This window comes from Podarcis cretensis (genome assembly GCF_951804945.1).
Source record: "Podarcis cretensis genome assembly, chromosome: 3".
In the NCBI taxonomy this organism is placed as follows: domain Eukaryota; kingdom Metazoa; phylum Chordata; class Lepidosauria; order Squamata; family Lacertidae; genus Podarcis; species Podarcis cretensis.
The window spans coordinates 11,782,811-11,795,913 of NC_137172.1; the positions used below are offsets into that span (position 1 = coordinate 11,782,811).

At 42.8% G+C, this 13,103-nt stretch overlaps 1 long non-coding RNA gene across 1 annotated transcript in view; it reads left to right on the top strand.

The window, feature by feature from the left end:
* The first annotated feature begins 431 nt into the window (after window positions 1–431).
* LOC307212095 overlaps window positions 432–13,103 on the top strand; it is an 81,854-nt gene continuing 69,182 nt past the window's right edge. Inside the window, exon 1 of the long non-coding RNA XR_013836819.1 lies at window positions 432–634. This is a non-coding gene — a long non-coding RNA (uncharacterized lncRNA). The remainder of the gene's footprint in view (window positions 635–13,103) is intronic.

The following is a 13,103-nucleotide window of genomic DNA, read 5'->3' on the forward strand; positions in this document are numbered from 1 at the left end:
TCCCGCCGTGCTCATACCTGAAGCCGATCGTTTCCTTTCATTCTCAAAAACGTGTGTGGTGCAAATTGTACATTTTTCAGAGTTGGGAGTTTGTTTGCCCAGGGTGGTGATGGTGTAGAATTAAACAGAAAGGCATCTTGTGTTATGTACATACGCTGGCGTGCATCTGTGTGTGCAAGCCCAAACGTATAGTGTATGTGTGTATCTTTGTGTATACCAGCTCAGAAAAACCATAGGTCCTGCAGTGATGAGGGAACGGGAAAAATCAATACTTGCCATGTAGCATGTAACCAATAGAATAAGGGGAATGATTTATGGATGGAAGGATGCAGTCAGAATCATCTGGGGCCTTGTACAGAGAGGGAGAGGGAGAGAGGGAGGTGGGGGTGAGCCGGACTGCAGTGATTATTCCTACTGTATGGCCAGCTCTCTCTCTCTCTCTTGCTTTTGCTCTCTCTTTTCTGCAGCAATAACCCCTTTTCTCAAGCACTGCGGGACATAAGCAAAAGACCAGCAACGTGTGGCATGTACCAGCCTTTACTGTCAGGGCTCAAGGATGACGCTATGTCTCAGGTACACTTCGAAAGAAAAAGAGAACGATGGACTCTCCAGAGCACGTTCAGTCTTCTCCCAGGTACGTCCGCTCTTAACGTTTGCCATATCGGATGGGCTTTGCGTGGCTAAGATTAAAGAGACCCGGTTTATTGTTGTTGTCGTAGTAGTTGTTATCATCATTATTATTATCGGGTCATTTCAATATTACAAGACCCCCCAAAAATTAATCACCCCAAAAAAACCTGGAGACTTATCAATGGAAACTCCTGCATGCTAAGATGAGTTTCTGCTGGGCTGTTTAAAAAAAAAAAATTAGATCACCAGGAGAGGCAGCAATGTATTATTTAATGACTGCTATGGTAACTTTGAGCAAGGCAGCGCTATTGTCAGTTCCTGAAAACAAACAAACCAGGGAGGAAGGGTCTCTGGAAGATACGGCTAGGATGAAGGTTTCGCAAAGTGAAGCTCTCTTTCGGCTGTGTCTCTCTGGTGCCACCTGAATGCATGCATTTACTCAGGAGTAAGTCTCACTGGTGGCAGCAGAACTTGCTTGCGACTAAGTCTGTTGGCTAGGATCGGCGCCGTAGGATTGGATCTGTGTTGGCAACTTGCTTCGTAAAAGATTGTTATAACTGTGCTGCGTGTGGCAAAAGAGCCTGAACGGTTATCATTTGGTCAATGCCAAACTGTTTTGTTTTGTTTTGTTTTCAATGCCTTCTGTCTATAATACACATATATATTACACACACACACACACACACACACACACACAAACACACACAAAACACATATACTGCTGAGAATGGAATACTCAGGTCATGTTTACAGCCATAGAGTTTGTCGCAAAGTAAGGTCAGAAGTGTGATTTAGACATTTACAAACAACTTACTACTCCTCTCAAACCTCTGTACAATATTCAAAACCAGGTCTTGCCAGTCATTTGCCGGCCACGATATTACTGTGAGGTTGCTTTGAAAATTCCCACAGAACAATGGGAGCGACCCTGTCTCAATAGTCCTGTCCAAGTCATTTGTGAATGGGTCAAAATAGGTCGAAACAGTGAATTTCAGCTATACAATTCTATAATAATATGTAACTTTTATTGACAGCAAGGCACCGTTTAGCCACTTACGTATGAAAGCTCACAAGTAAACTTTCTGATTAATTTGCCCACGTGTGATTTAAAGATGATGTCACATTTATTATTATTATTATTTGGTTTTCTGCTGAACAGGCCAAACAGCAACACGGTAACATTATGCTGTGTTGTTATTCTGCTTTTTTCCCTCTAATTCCTCATTATTAAATGCATCAGCTATACAGTTTGCATTCCACTATGGAAGAACAGATGGACATATGGATTTATATCAAGCAATCACAAATATATATTGTATATCAGTCTGTCTGTCTAGATTCACAGCCAATTGCATTCAACAGTAGTCCTACCCGGAGTAGACCCACTGAAGCTAATGGTCACGACTAATTTAGATTAATTCATTTCAATGAATGGAAGATGGAAGGGGAGCCCTCCATGCTGCAACATCTTGTTGCAGGTCTCCAGCAGCAAAAATCAGGTGGCTGAGCGGCTAGTCAAAAGTAAGGTAGTGACTTCTGCTTACTTTGGGGGGAAATCCCTAGGAATGCAAAATATGTGCTAGTAAATTAAAAAGAAATGTATTTTAAACCCCACCACGGTCCCAAAACGATCTGACAAGGACCTGTCAGCTTTCCCAGGCATGTGGACTGCTGAGGTATCACTCAAAAAGTTGGGAGAAAGTAAAGTGAGAGAGAAAGGAACCACCAACCTGCTCTATCGGAATAAATTGCTTAGGTTCGGGGCTGGAAGCAGAGCGAGGAGAGAAGAGAAACTTTTCCTTGTTGATTCTGCTTAGCTGAATAAAGCACTACTGGGTCACTGCCACCAGAGCTATACTTTTCCTTGTTTGAAGTTGATGGACTACATGGAACTGGCAGAAATGATTGGCAGAATCCGGGACCAGGGAGACAAGTCGGTGGAAGAAGATTGGAAAAAAATTAAAGTTTATCTACAGAAACATTGTAAAATTAAGGAATGTTAGAAGGATGTTGGAATGAAGCTATGTGGTTTTAGCAGAAATGTTATAAAGGATTAAGTAAAAATGGATTGGTAATTAGTGAAAGAGGAGAATGTAAAATTATAGTATATCAAGATAAATTTTTAGGATAAAAACAAAGATGGAAAGGATTTGCTGAAATATCTAATTGAACTAGAATACAAAAAAGGGAGGTGTGAGGAGGTCAAGGAAATAAGCAAAGGAAAGAAAGTTATGTAAAGGTTGGATTTGTGGGGGTTTTTTGGTTTTTTTGTGCTTTGTTTGTTTAACTTTTTCTACTTTTCTTTCTGTAACCTTCAAAATTTTAATAAAATCTATTATAAAAAAGAAACTTTTCCTTGTTTCCCTTCTTGAAACTCCACCCGCCCCAAAGCACAAAGGCTCCTGCTCCAACCTGTTAGATACGCCATCGCATTTCACTGCTGGTCTTCGCTAGTACAGCACTGAACCTTTATAGAAGTCATTTCATATGTTTCCACATATGTGTTTCATGCATTGGTAAGACTCTTATTTTCTGTATTATTATTTTTTTAATGGATAATTTAGGCTGATGATGATGATGATGATAATTATTATTATTTTTATTTATTTATTTATTTATTTATTTATTTATACCCCACCCATCTGACTGGGTTACCCGAGCCACACTGGGCGGCTTCCAGCAAAATATTAAAATACAATAATTCATTAAAAAAATTAAAAGCTTTCCTAAACAGGGCTGCCTTCAAATGTCCTCCAAAAGTCAAATATTGTGGTACCTCGGGTTAAGAACTTAATTCATTCTGGAGGTCTGTTCTTAACCTGAAACTGTTCTTAACCTGAAGCACCACTTTAGCTAATAGGGCCTCCCGCTGCTGCCATGCCGCCAGAGCACGATTTCTGTTCTCATCCTGAAGCAAAATTCTTAACCCGAGGTAATATTTCTGGGTTAGCTGAGTCTGTCACCTGAAGCATCTGTAACCCGAGGTACCACTGTAGTTGTTCTTCTATTTGTCATCTGGTGGGAGGGCGTTCCACAGGGTGGGTGCCACCACCGAGAAGGCCCTCTGTCTGGTTCCCTGTAACCTCACTTCTCACAATGAGGGAACCGCCAGAAGGCCCTCGGCGCTGGACCTCAGTGTCCGGGCTGAATGATGGAGGTGGAGATGCTCCTTCAGGTATACTGGACTGAGGCCGTTTGGGGCTTTAAAGGTCAGCACCAACACTTTGAATTGTGCTCGGAAACGTCCTGGCCCACTTACCTAAGCCCTGCTGAATTCACTGAGGGGACATTCCCAGCCCTAAACAGAGATGCCGGGAATCACAGGGGGCTTAGCTGTGAGTGGACGTGTTGAGGATTGTGCTGTCAGATTCTTGTTTCAGTATCCCCGTTTTGTGGAGTTTGCTGTCTTCCTATTATGGCTGTTGTAATATGAATAATATTATTCATATTTGAAAGAAAACACATCATTTCGTTATCTTATTGTTGTTGTTGTCATTCACTTCATTCTTCTACTGCTTTATATTTTTAAGAAGAAAAAAATCTCAAAGTGGTTTACAACCTACATTGAAGTATCAGATAAAACATTCTGAGAGCGGGTCAGGCCAAAAAGCTGTATAGATATCACACTGACCACACAAAAAAATGAGCTAGCAGCTTATTCAGGTGGTTATTATTATTATTATTATTATTATTATTATTAATTTATACCCCGCCCATCTGGCTGGGTTTTCCCAGCTACTCTTCCAACAGAATATTAAAATACAATAATCTATTAAACATTAAAAGCTTCCCCCAACAGGGCTGCCTTCAGATGTCTTCTAAAAGTCTGGTAGTTGTTGTTCGCTTTGACATCTGGTGGAAGGGTGTTCCACAGGGCGGGTGCCACTACCGAGAAGGCCCTCTGCCTGGTTCCCTGCAACCTCACTTCTCGGGGTGAGGGAACCACCAGAAGGCCCTTGGAGCTGGACCTCAGTGTCCGAGCAGAACAATGGGGGTGGAGATGCTCCTTCAGGTATACTGGACCGAGGCCTTTTGGGGCTTTAAAGATCAGCACCAACACTTTGGGTTCTCCCCACAGTTCAGAGACCTGCCCGTTTCCTTCTTTTGCTGACACCCCATGATCTGCTACTAGGTGGAACTGTTGGAAGAGGGCCAGCCAAAAGCACCAACCTCTGGGTCAAGGCAGCTCGAAGACATTTTGCCGCCTGAGGCAAAGATGGCCCTTCATTCTATTCCATGTACAGAACCTGAATGTACTGGCTGTTGAATCTTACTTCAACACTGGTCATGGGATGGCATCCGCCACAGCACCTGAGGAACATTAGGCTACCCCACGAGGTGAGGGGCAAGCTGTGTGGCCACTGCCTCACCCTGCCCAATGGCAGGGACGGCTCTGTCTTCAAGTAATGTCAAAGGCTGACTGTTTTCGTCACATTTCTTAGAATGTTTCTTCTCTGTTTCTGGAACAAATGAATCTTACACACAGAGAGAGAATCCAGCATGCTTACCTTGGGGGTAAAGAAAAGGCATGTTGAGAATGAGAAAGAAGGGGGGGAGAGAGACCCATAGCATTTTTTTGATAGAATTGTTAAGAGTATTTCTCAGTGCCAGCAAATATAATCAGAGCCTGTTGTTATTATTAATATTTTCATGGTGGCTTATAGCCAGCTTTAGTGATCTCACTCTTGTTTTCCTCTTTCCCTGTGAAACGGAGTTTCATTTAAGTTTCAGCTAATGGATGGGAAACCAAACAAGCCTTGCTGGTCCCAAGTAAGGCTTTTAAAAATCATGGCGTACAAAGTATATGTGCTTTAACTGGGGACTCAGATCCATTAGTAAAGAAAAAGCATTTTATAAAAGCGACACCAGATGGCGCTGTGGAGTCCCTTCTCATGCCAACGTGATTTCCCATAATAAAGTTTGCAACGCGTTTTCCTGAAACACTTTTTTTATATGTCTCGATCCAGCCTGTATCAGAGAGGAGAATATTTTGACATGTGTGTGTGTATTTAGTACAGTGGTACCTTGGTTCTCAAACTTAATCCATTCCGGAAGTCCGTTCCAAAACCAAAGCGTTCCAAAACCAAGGTGCACTTTCCCATAGAAAGTAATGCAAAATGGATTAATCCGTTCCAGACTTTTAAAAACAACCCATTAAACAGCAATTTAACATGAATTTCACTATCTGACGAGACCATTGATCCATAAAATGAAAGCAATAATCAATGTACTGTACTAGAAAATAAATAAGGCAGTATTGTAGATGATTAAAACTAAAATTAATTTCTTTTCTTACTCGCACTGACGATAGTCATTGTTTGGATGGGGGGTGCAGGGGCTTTTATCCATTTCAATCAGTAGCTGAACTGGGTTCCACACAGTCACAAAAACAAATTAACTGAAAAAGTCTCAAAAACAAAAATGCAAAATAAATAGCAAAAAACAAAAGCACCAAACTTAATCCGTTCCGGAAGTCTGTTTGACTTCTGAAAAGTTCGAAAGCCAAGGCGCAGCTTCTGATTGGTGCAGGCGCCCTGGAAACAATAGCTGACAGCCGCATCAAATGTTCAGCTTCCAAAAAACATTCGAAAACTGGAACACTCTCTTCCGGGTTTTTGGCATTTGGATACCAAGGCGTTTGAGAACCAAGGTATCACTGTACACGGATATCTTGCCATTCCTTTTAGGAGCTGAAGTGGTGTGCATTATTCTCCCCTCCTCCTGCTTTTATCCTCACAACAACCCTGTGATGTAGCTTAGGTAGTGAAAATAAGAGAGAGACACTGGTCCACAGCAATTCAATGAGCTTCACCACTGAGGGAGGATTTGAATTTGGGTCTCCCAGCCCCTAGGCCAACACACTCACCATTCTTGTGTTGTTTTTCTTAGCAGGCAATTTGTCATGAAGCAAGGGTAAAGGCCACTGCTCTCCCCTCACCCTTTATTTTCTTTTTGAACTGCAACATCTCAGGTGTAGGTTTACCTAGGTAAAGGTAAACGGACCCCTGACCATAACGTCCAGTCGTGACCGACTGTGGGGTTACGGCGCTCATCTCACTTTATTTGCCGAGGGAGCCAGAGTACAGCTTCCGGGTCATGTGGCCAGCATGACTAAGCCGCTTCTGGCGAACCAGAGCAGCGCACGGAAACGCCGTTTACTTTCCCGCCGGAGCAGTACCTATTTATCTACTTGCACTTTGACGTGCTTTCGAACTGCTAGGTTGGCAGGAGCAGGGACCGAGCAACGGGAGCTCACCCTGTCGCGAGGATTCGAACCACCGAACTTCTGATCGGCAAGCCCTAGGCTCTGTGGTTTAACCCACAGCACCACCCGCGTCCCATGTAGGTGAACACAAATACTGTTACAGTGGTACCTCGGGTTACATACGCTTCAGGTTACAAACTCCGCTAACCCGGAAATATTACCTCAGGTTAAGAACTTTGCTTCAGGATGAGAACAGAAATCGTACTCCGGCAGCGCAGCAGCAGCAGGAGGCCACATTAGCTAAAGTGGTGCTTCAGGTTAAGAACAGTTTCAGGTTAAGAACGGACCTCCGGAACGAATTAAGTACTTAACCCAAGGTATCACTGTATTGCCCTTTAAAGCCCTGAAGAGCTTGGTACCAGCTTACTTCAGGTGTCAACAGGGAGACATTCAACCCGGTTTTCTTTTAAATGTAAATTTACATAAGCTATAATTTCTGAAACAATGTGAGAACCAAAATGCAGCCTCCTTCAAAATTCTCCGAATATTACAGCGCAGTTCTGCAGCCAACTCATATATACAAAATTGTACATCCGAGGATGGTGTGGTGCATAAAAATGTATAGGTTCGTGAAATGACATACAAAAATGCATTATATTAGGGGAAATATAATGGACAATATTGCACACACACACGTGTTTATTTTGGGAGAAATTCAGACTAAAATGATGGTGACATTCTGTGAGGACTTTCCATTGTGCCATCAATGTGCCTTTGCAAGGAGAATCTGCCCAACGTTCTCAAACGTCGAGGCAAAATCTATTAGTTGTGTCTGAGGCCTTTTATCCTTTAAACGCTTGTATTATTGGAACTGCTATTGTTCAATTAAAATCGATGTCGTGTGTGCATCAGTTTTATGCTGTGAACAGCCCTGAGATCTTTGGATGAAGGGCAGTATACAAATTTAGTAGATAATAAAAATATTTTTATGAATTTTATTTTAATTCAATAGTCGTTGAATTAAACCAACCAACCTTTTTGCTCTCTTAACTTACACAGGGTTGCCAGGCCATATGATCCACTGGTCTCAGCTCAGTGGGCTGGAAGGGGGGAATTGCACCAGCAATAGCCTGGCTGCGCTGGGAACCTCTCAGCTCATTCAGAGATCCACTGTACCCTAACTCCGCTCCGCTCATCTCAGCAGATCCTGCTGTAGAATTGTTTCCTTTGAGACCTTTGCGTGACAGGAGACAAAAAGTCAAATTATTATTAATACTGCTGCTGCTAATAATGATGATGATGATAATAATTCTAGCAAAAGTGTATACACTGTGTTTATTAGGAGAAAAGTGTGCTGGATTTTATTTATTTATTTGAATATTTGTGATTCACATTTTAATAAAATATATCAAGGTGGCTTACTGTATTATTATTATTATTATTATTAAATTTATATACTGCCCTGCAGTTTCTGAGATAAAAATGCAGGATAAAAGTACAAAATGAATAGTTAAAATGAAAACAGATCAATTCCCCCCCCACACACACACAAAATAAAATACAATCAAATCAATCTACCAATATCTGTAAAACATAATTACAAACATCAATAAAACATCAGTAGATTATGTTTGGTTAAAATAGATAAGTTAATATTTTTGAAGACCTGTCTAAAAAGTGCAGCCTTCAAGAGGCATTGGAAAGATGGCAGGGATAGCAGTCTTTATCAACCTTGGGTCCTCAGCTGTTGTTGGACTACAACTCCCATCATCCCTGATGACTGGTCCTGCTAGCCAGGGATGATGGGAGTTGTAGTCCAGCAGCAGCTGGGGACCCAAGGTTGAGAAACACTGGTCTAGTGGCAGGGAGTTCCACAGGGCAGGACCTGGAACATGAAAGGCTTGGTCCCCAGTGAAGGCCAACCGAATCTCAAAGGTGTGTAGAATCAGCAGCAGTGCCCTATCAGAGGATCTAAGCAATCAAGGTGAATTATAAGGGATCAGATGGTCCTCAGGTTACTTTGATCCCAAGTTGACAAATGCTGACAAATTCTCATGAAAACTCTTAGTTAAAAAAATCACAAACTGATGTGAAGATGGGGCAAGCTGACCTGAGGACTGGAAAGAATAGAAAAGGAAAGAAACCCAAAAATGCACCCAACTGAATTGAGGGTGTTTGTTGTTTTACAATCAAGTGGTGTATGATTTTTTTATTTTTATTTTTGAGATAAAATAATAAATCCATGCCTATTTGAGTTTAATGAAACCAGTATCACATTTTCAGAATTTTTAACCTTGAAGTTTGGAGTTCTTTTGTCTTAGAAAAAAATAATCCGGACTGAGACCTCATCCGGACTTCATTTTACACCATGTTTCTAGCTACAAATCTGTGCTTCAAAGCCCTGTGTCTGAGCACTTTTCCTCCCCAGTGAAAACCTGCTCTTTAGTGCTAAATGACTTGCCTGTTTTGGTTGGTTGGTTTTAACACAGGGAAGCATTCGCTAATCGCATCTCTCTCCCTGCGCCTTGTAGTAGCGCAGACTGCCAAATCTGTTGCACTCAAATGGGTGAAGCAAAGTTGCCATGCTCATTCTTTAAAGAAAAGGAATGTTGTTATTTTTTAGTTGAGAAGTAGCAAAAGATGCTTAACCCCTTTCCTACTAAATGTTTCACTGCTCTGACCCCCACACACAACACAACTGCTTTTCCTCTCCGTGAGGTTCAGGGTGTGTGTTTGTGATCTGTAATCTCGCAGAAGCAAAAGGCATAATTTGGAGTGGAAAACAGCAAGTAGTAGTAGTAGTAGTAATAATTATTATTATTATATTTATTTATTTATTTATTCCCCGCCCATCTAGCTGGGTTTCCCCAGGCACTCTGGGCGGCTTCCAACAAAACACTAAAATACAATAACCTATTAAACATTAAAAGCTTTCCTAAAGAAGGCTGCCTTCAGATGTCTTCTAAAAGTTTGGTAGTTGTTCTTCTCTTTGACATCTATTGGAAGGGCGTTCCACAGGGTGGGTGCCACTACTGAGAAGGCCCTCTGCCTGGTTCCCTGTAACTTGGCTTCTTGCAGGGAGGGAACCGCCAGAAGACCCTTGGTGCTGGACCTCAGTGTCCGGGCAGAACAATGGGGATGGAGACGCTCCTTCAAGTATACTGGACCGAGGCCATTTAGGGCTTTAAAGGTCAGCGCCAACACTTTGCTCGGAAACATACTGTAGGGTGTCCAAAGTTGTGGGGAGGACGGGGGGGTGTTCATTCAAATTGGCACAGCTCCCCAATTTTCCCAGCTCCTTGAGTGAGGAATTCTCCTTTGCTGTCTTCTTAAAAGCAAGCCATTATCAGTCCATTTGTATTTTGCAAAGATAAAGGTACCCCTGACCGTTAGGTCCAGTCGCAGACAACTCTGGGCTTGCGCGCTCATCTCTCTCTATAGGCCGAGGGAGCCGGCATTCGTCCGCAGACAGCTTCCAGGTTATGTGGCCAGCATAACTAAATCGCTTCTGGCGAACCAGAGCAACGCATGGAAACACCGTTTACCTTCCCGCCAGAGCGGTACCTATTTATCTACTTGCACTTTGACGTGCTTTCGAACTGCTAGGTTGGCAGGAGCTGGGACCAAACAACAGTCATTTCAGAGGACAGGAATGCTTCAGCTTCCCTTCCGTGAGCCATGCATGGAAGACTCAGCTCACCCTGGAGCTTAAAACAGAGCCTCCATGTGGCTAGAAGCCTCTGAGTCACTGTAGCAGTAATAGGTTAGGGCAGCTGCTACAGCCTAGGGTGGCGCTTTGTCCTGGATCTTAGGCAAGTCAATGGGAAAATCACTTTTGGGGGGAGTTCTTGTTAATTAAAAGCTCAACAACTTTAGGTAAAGGTAAAGGGATCCCTGACCATTAGGTCCAGTCATGGACGACTCTGGGGTTGCAGTGCTCATCTCGCTTTATTGGCCGAGGGAGCCGCCGTACAGCTTCCGGGTCATGTGGCCAGCATGGCTAAGCCACTTCCGGCGAACCAGAGCAGCGCACAGAAATGCCGTTTACCTTCCTGCTTGCACTTTGACGTGCTTTCGAACTGCTAGGTGGGCAGGAGCTGGGACCGAAGAACGGGAGCTCACCCCGTCATGGGGATTCGAACCACCGACCTTCCGATCGGCAAGCCCTAGGCTCTGTAGTTTAGACCACAGCGCCACCCACAAACTTGGTAATTGCTAGTGGGCTGTAACTGCTCATTTTGCTGGTGGGTCAGGAAATGTTCAGCCCAGTCTTTTTATCCCAAGCAAGCCACCCCAGAAATCTTAAAGCCCACCCCCCCCTTCTGCTCCCTCAATTATCCTTCAGCCATTTCCTGGCACCCCACACTTTTCACCTCTCCTCTTCCCTTCCATTCTCCCGATATGAAAGATAAAGCAACGTATGGATTCAAACAGTTGTTCAGGCACCACCCAATAAACCACTACTAATTGTAATGGATTTTTTCTTGTTTGTTTCTTCTTCCGACGAGATTTCCATGGTAACATTTCCACATTCTATTGTCATGTTTGGGGGGGGGGGAGAGCACAGGCGGTCTTCGCTCTCTGAGAGGGTTAACTTTGGGGCAGCAAAGGGCAGGCGATTGGTCAGCCTTTTATTTTCTCTGGTCCTTCAGCAAAGGTTAGTTGAGGTCACCAAAAGCCAAAGGGTAATTACTTTTTCTCTACAGGGTTAAAGTCGCGCAGATTGCGATTGGGACAACTGTATGGATGACCTTCGGTTCTCTCTCTCTCTCTATCTTTAATTTTCGTTATTTATTTCCTTCTCTTTTTTTAACCAAGAGCAAATAGCAATAAGTGTGGCAGGCAGGATAAAGAAGCTGGAGATGATAGATGATAGATAGATAGATAGACAGATAGACAGATAGATAGATAGATAGATAGATAGATAGATAGATAGATAGATAGAGATTTGCAAGTTAGGCCATAGCATGCTTTTTCAGTATGCTATAATCTACTAACAGCCCTGTTTGGTGGAAATTTTTAATGTTTGATGTGTTATCATGTTTTTAATAGTCTATTGGGAGCCGCCCAGAGTGGCTGGGGAAACCCAGCCAGATGGGTGGGGTATAAATAAGTTGTTGTTGTTGTCGTTGTTGTTGTTACTGTTACTGTTGCTGTTGCTGTTGTTGTGATGTCTACAAAGAAGGAGGGGTCAGTTCAGCAAACCCTAGCTGGAAAAGGTTGAAGTGCAATTTAATACCAAAAACCAAACAAAAAGCACAGACAATTTGCTTCATTTATATTATTATTTAAAAAGAAGCTGTTTTATTGCTCTATTGCATCACCTAATCAAATCATCATAAGCTGTGTTCACTTGGTGACATCCGCACCAAACATTTAAAGCACCATGATCCCACTTTAAACAGTCATGGCTTCCCCCAATGAATCCTGGGAAGGGTAGTTTGCTAAGGGGGCAGAGAGTTGTGAGGAGGCCCCTATTCCCCACACAGTGCTGCATTTTCCCAGGGGAAGAGGGATCGACTCTTGAACCAGGCGGTCAAGCCGGTGAGCGATATTTGGCAATCTCCCACCCCTCAAAAAAATGCTAAACAACTATGGGCAACCTCCCCCCCCCAAAAAAAAGCTCAGTGACTTTAGGCAATCCTCCCCAAAAAAAGCTCAACAACGCCGGGCAATCTCCCCCCATTTTCTTAATTTGGAGTCCCCAAAAATAGGGCTCGTCTTATACGCGGAAAAATACGGTAAGGCTTTTCTCATGTTCCCTGATGTAAATCACAGATATAGGTATTCCAAAGCTGCTATTAGCTCTGGAGGGAGACATATGCCTCCTCCAAGAAAGGGGCTCAGGTTCTTTACATATATATATATATATATTATTAGTTTTTAATATATTAATTAACATTCATACAACAAAACCTCTCATCTTATACAATATTTTTTGGACTTCCGTCAACACCTCTGATGATTTCCCGTTCTTTATCACTTATTATGCATTTCTTAATTTCATATTACCTTTAATTATCAACTACTAATAATTCTCCTCATTGTCTTTTTTGCAATATTTCAAATACAGTGGTACCTTGGGTTACATACGCTTCAGGTTACAGACTCCGCTAACCCAGAAATAGTGCTTCAGGATGAGAACAGAAATTGTGCAGCGGTGGTGCAGAGGCAGCAGGAGGCCCCATTAGCTAAAGTGGTGCTTCAGGTTAAGAACAGTTTCAGGTTAAGAACGGACCTCCGGAACGAATTAAGTACTTAACCTGAG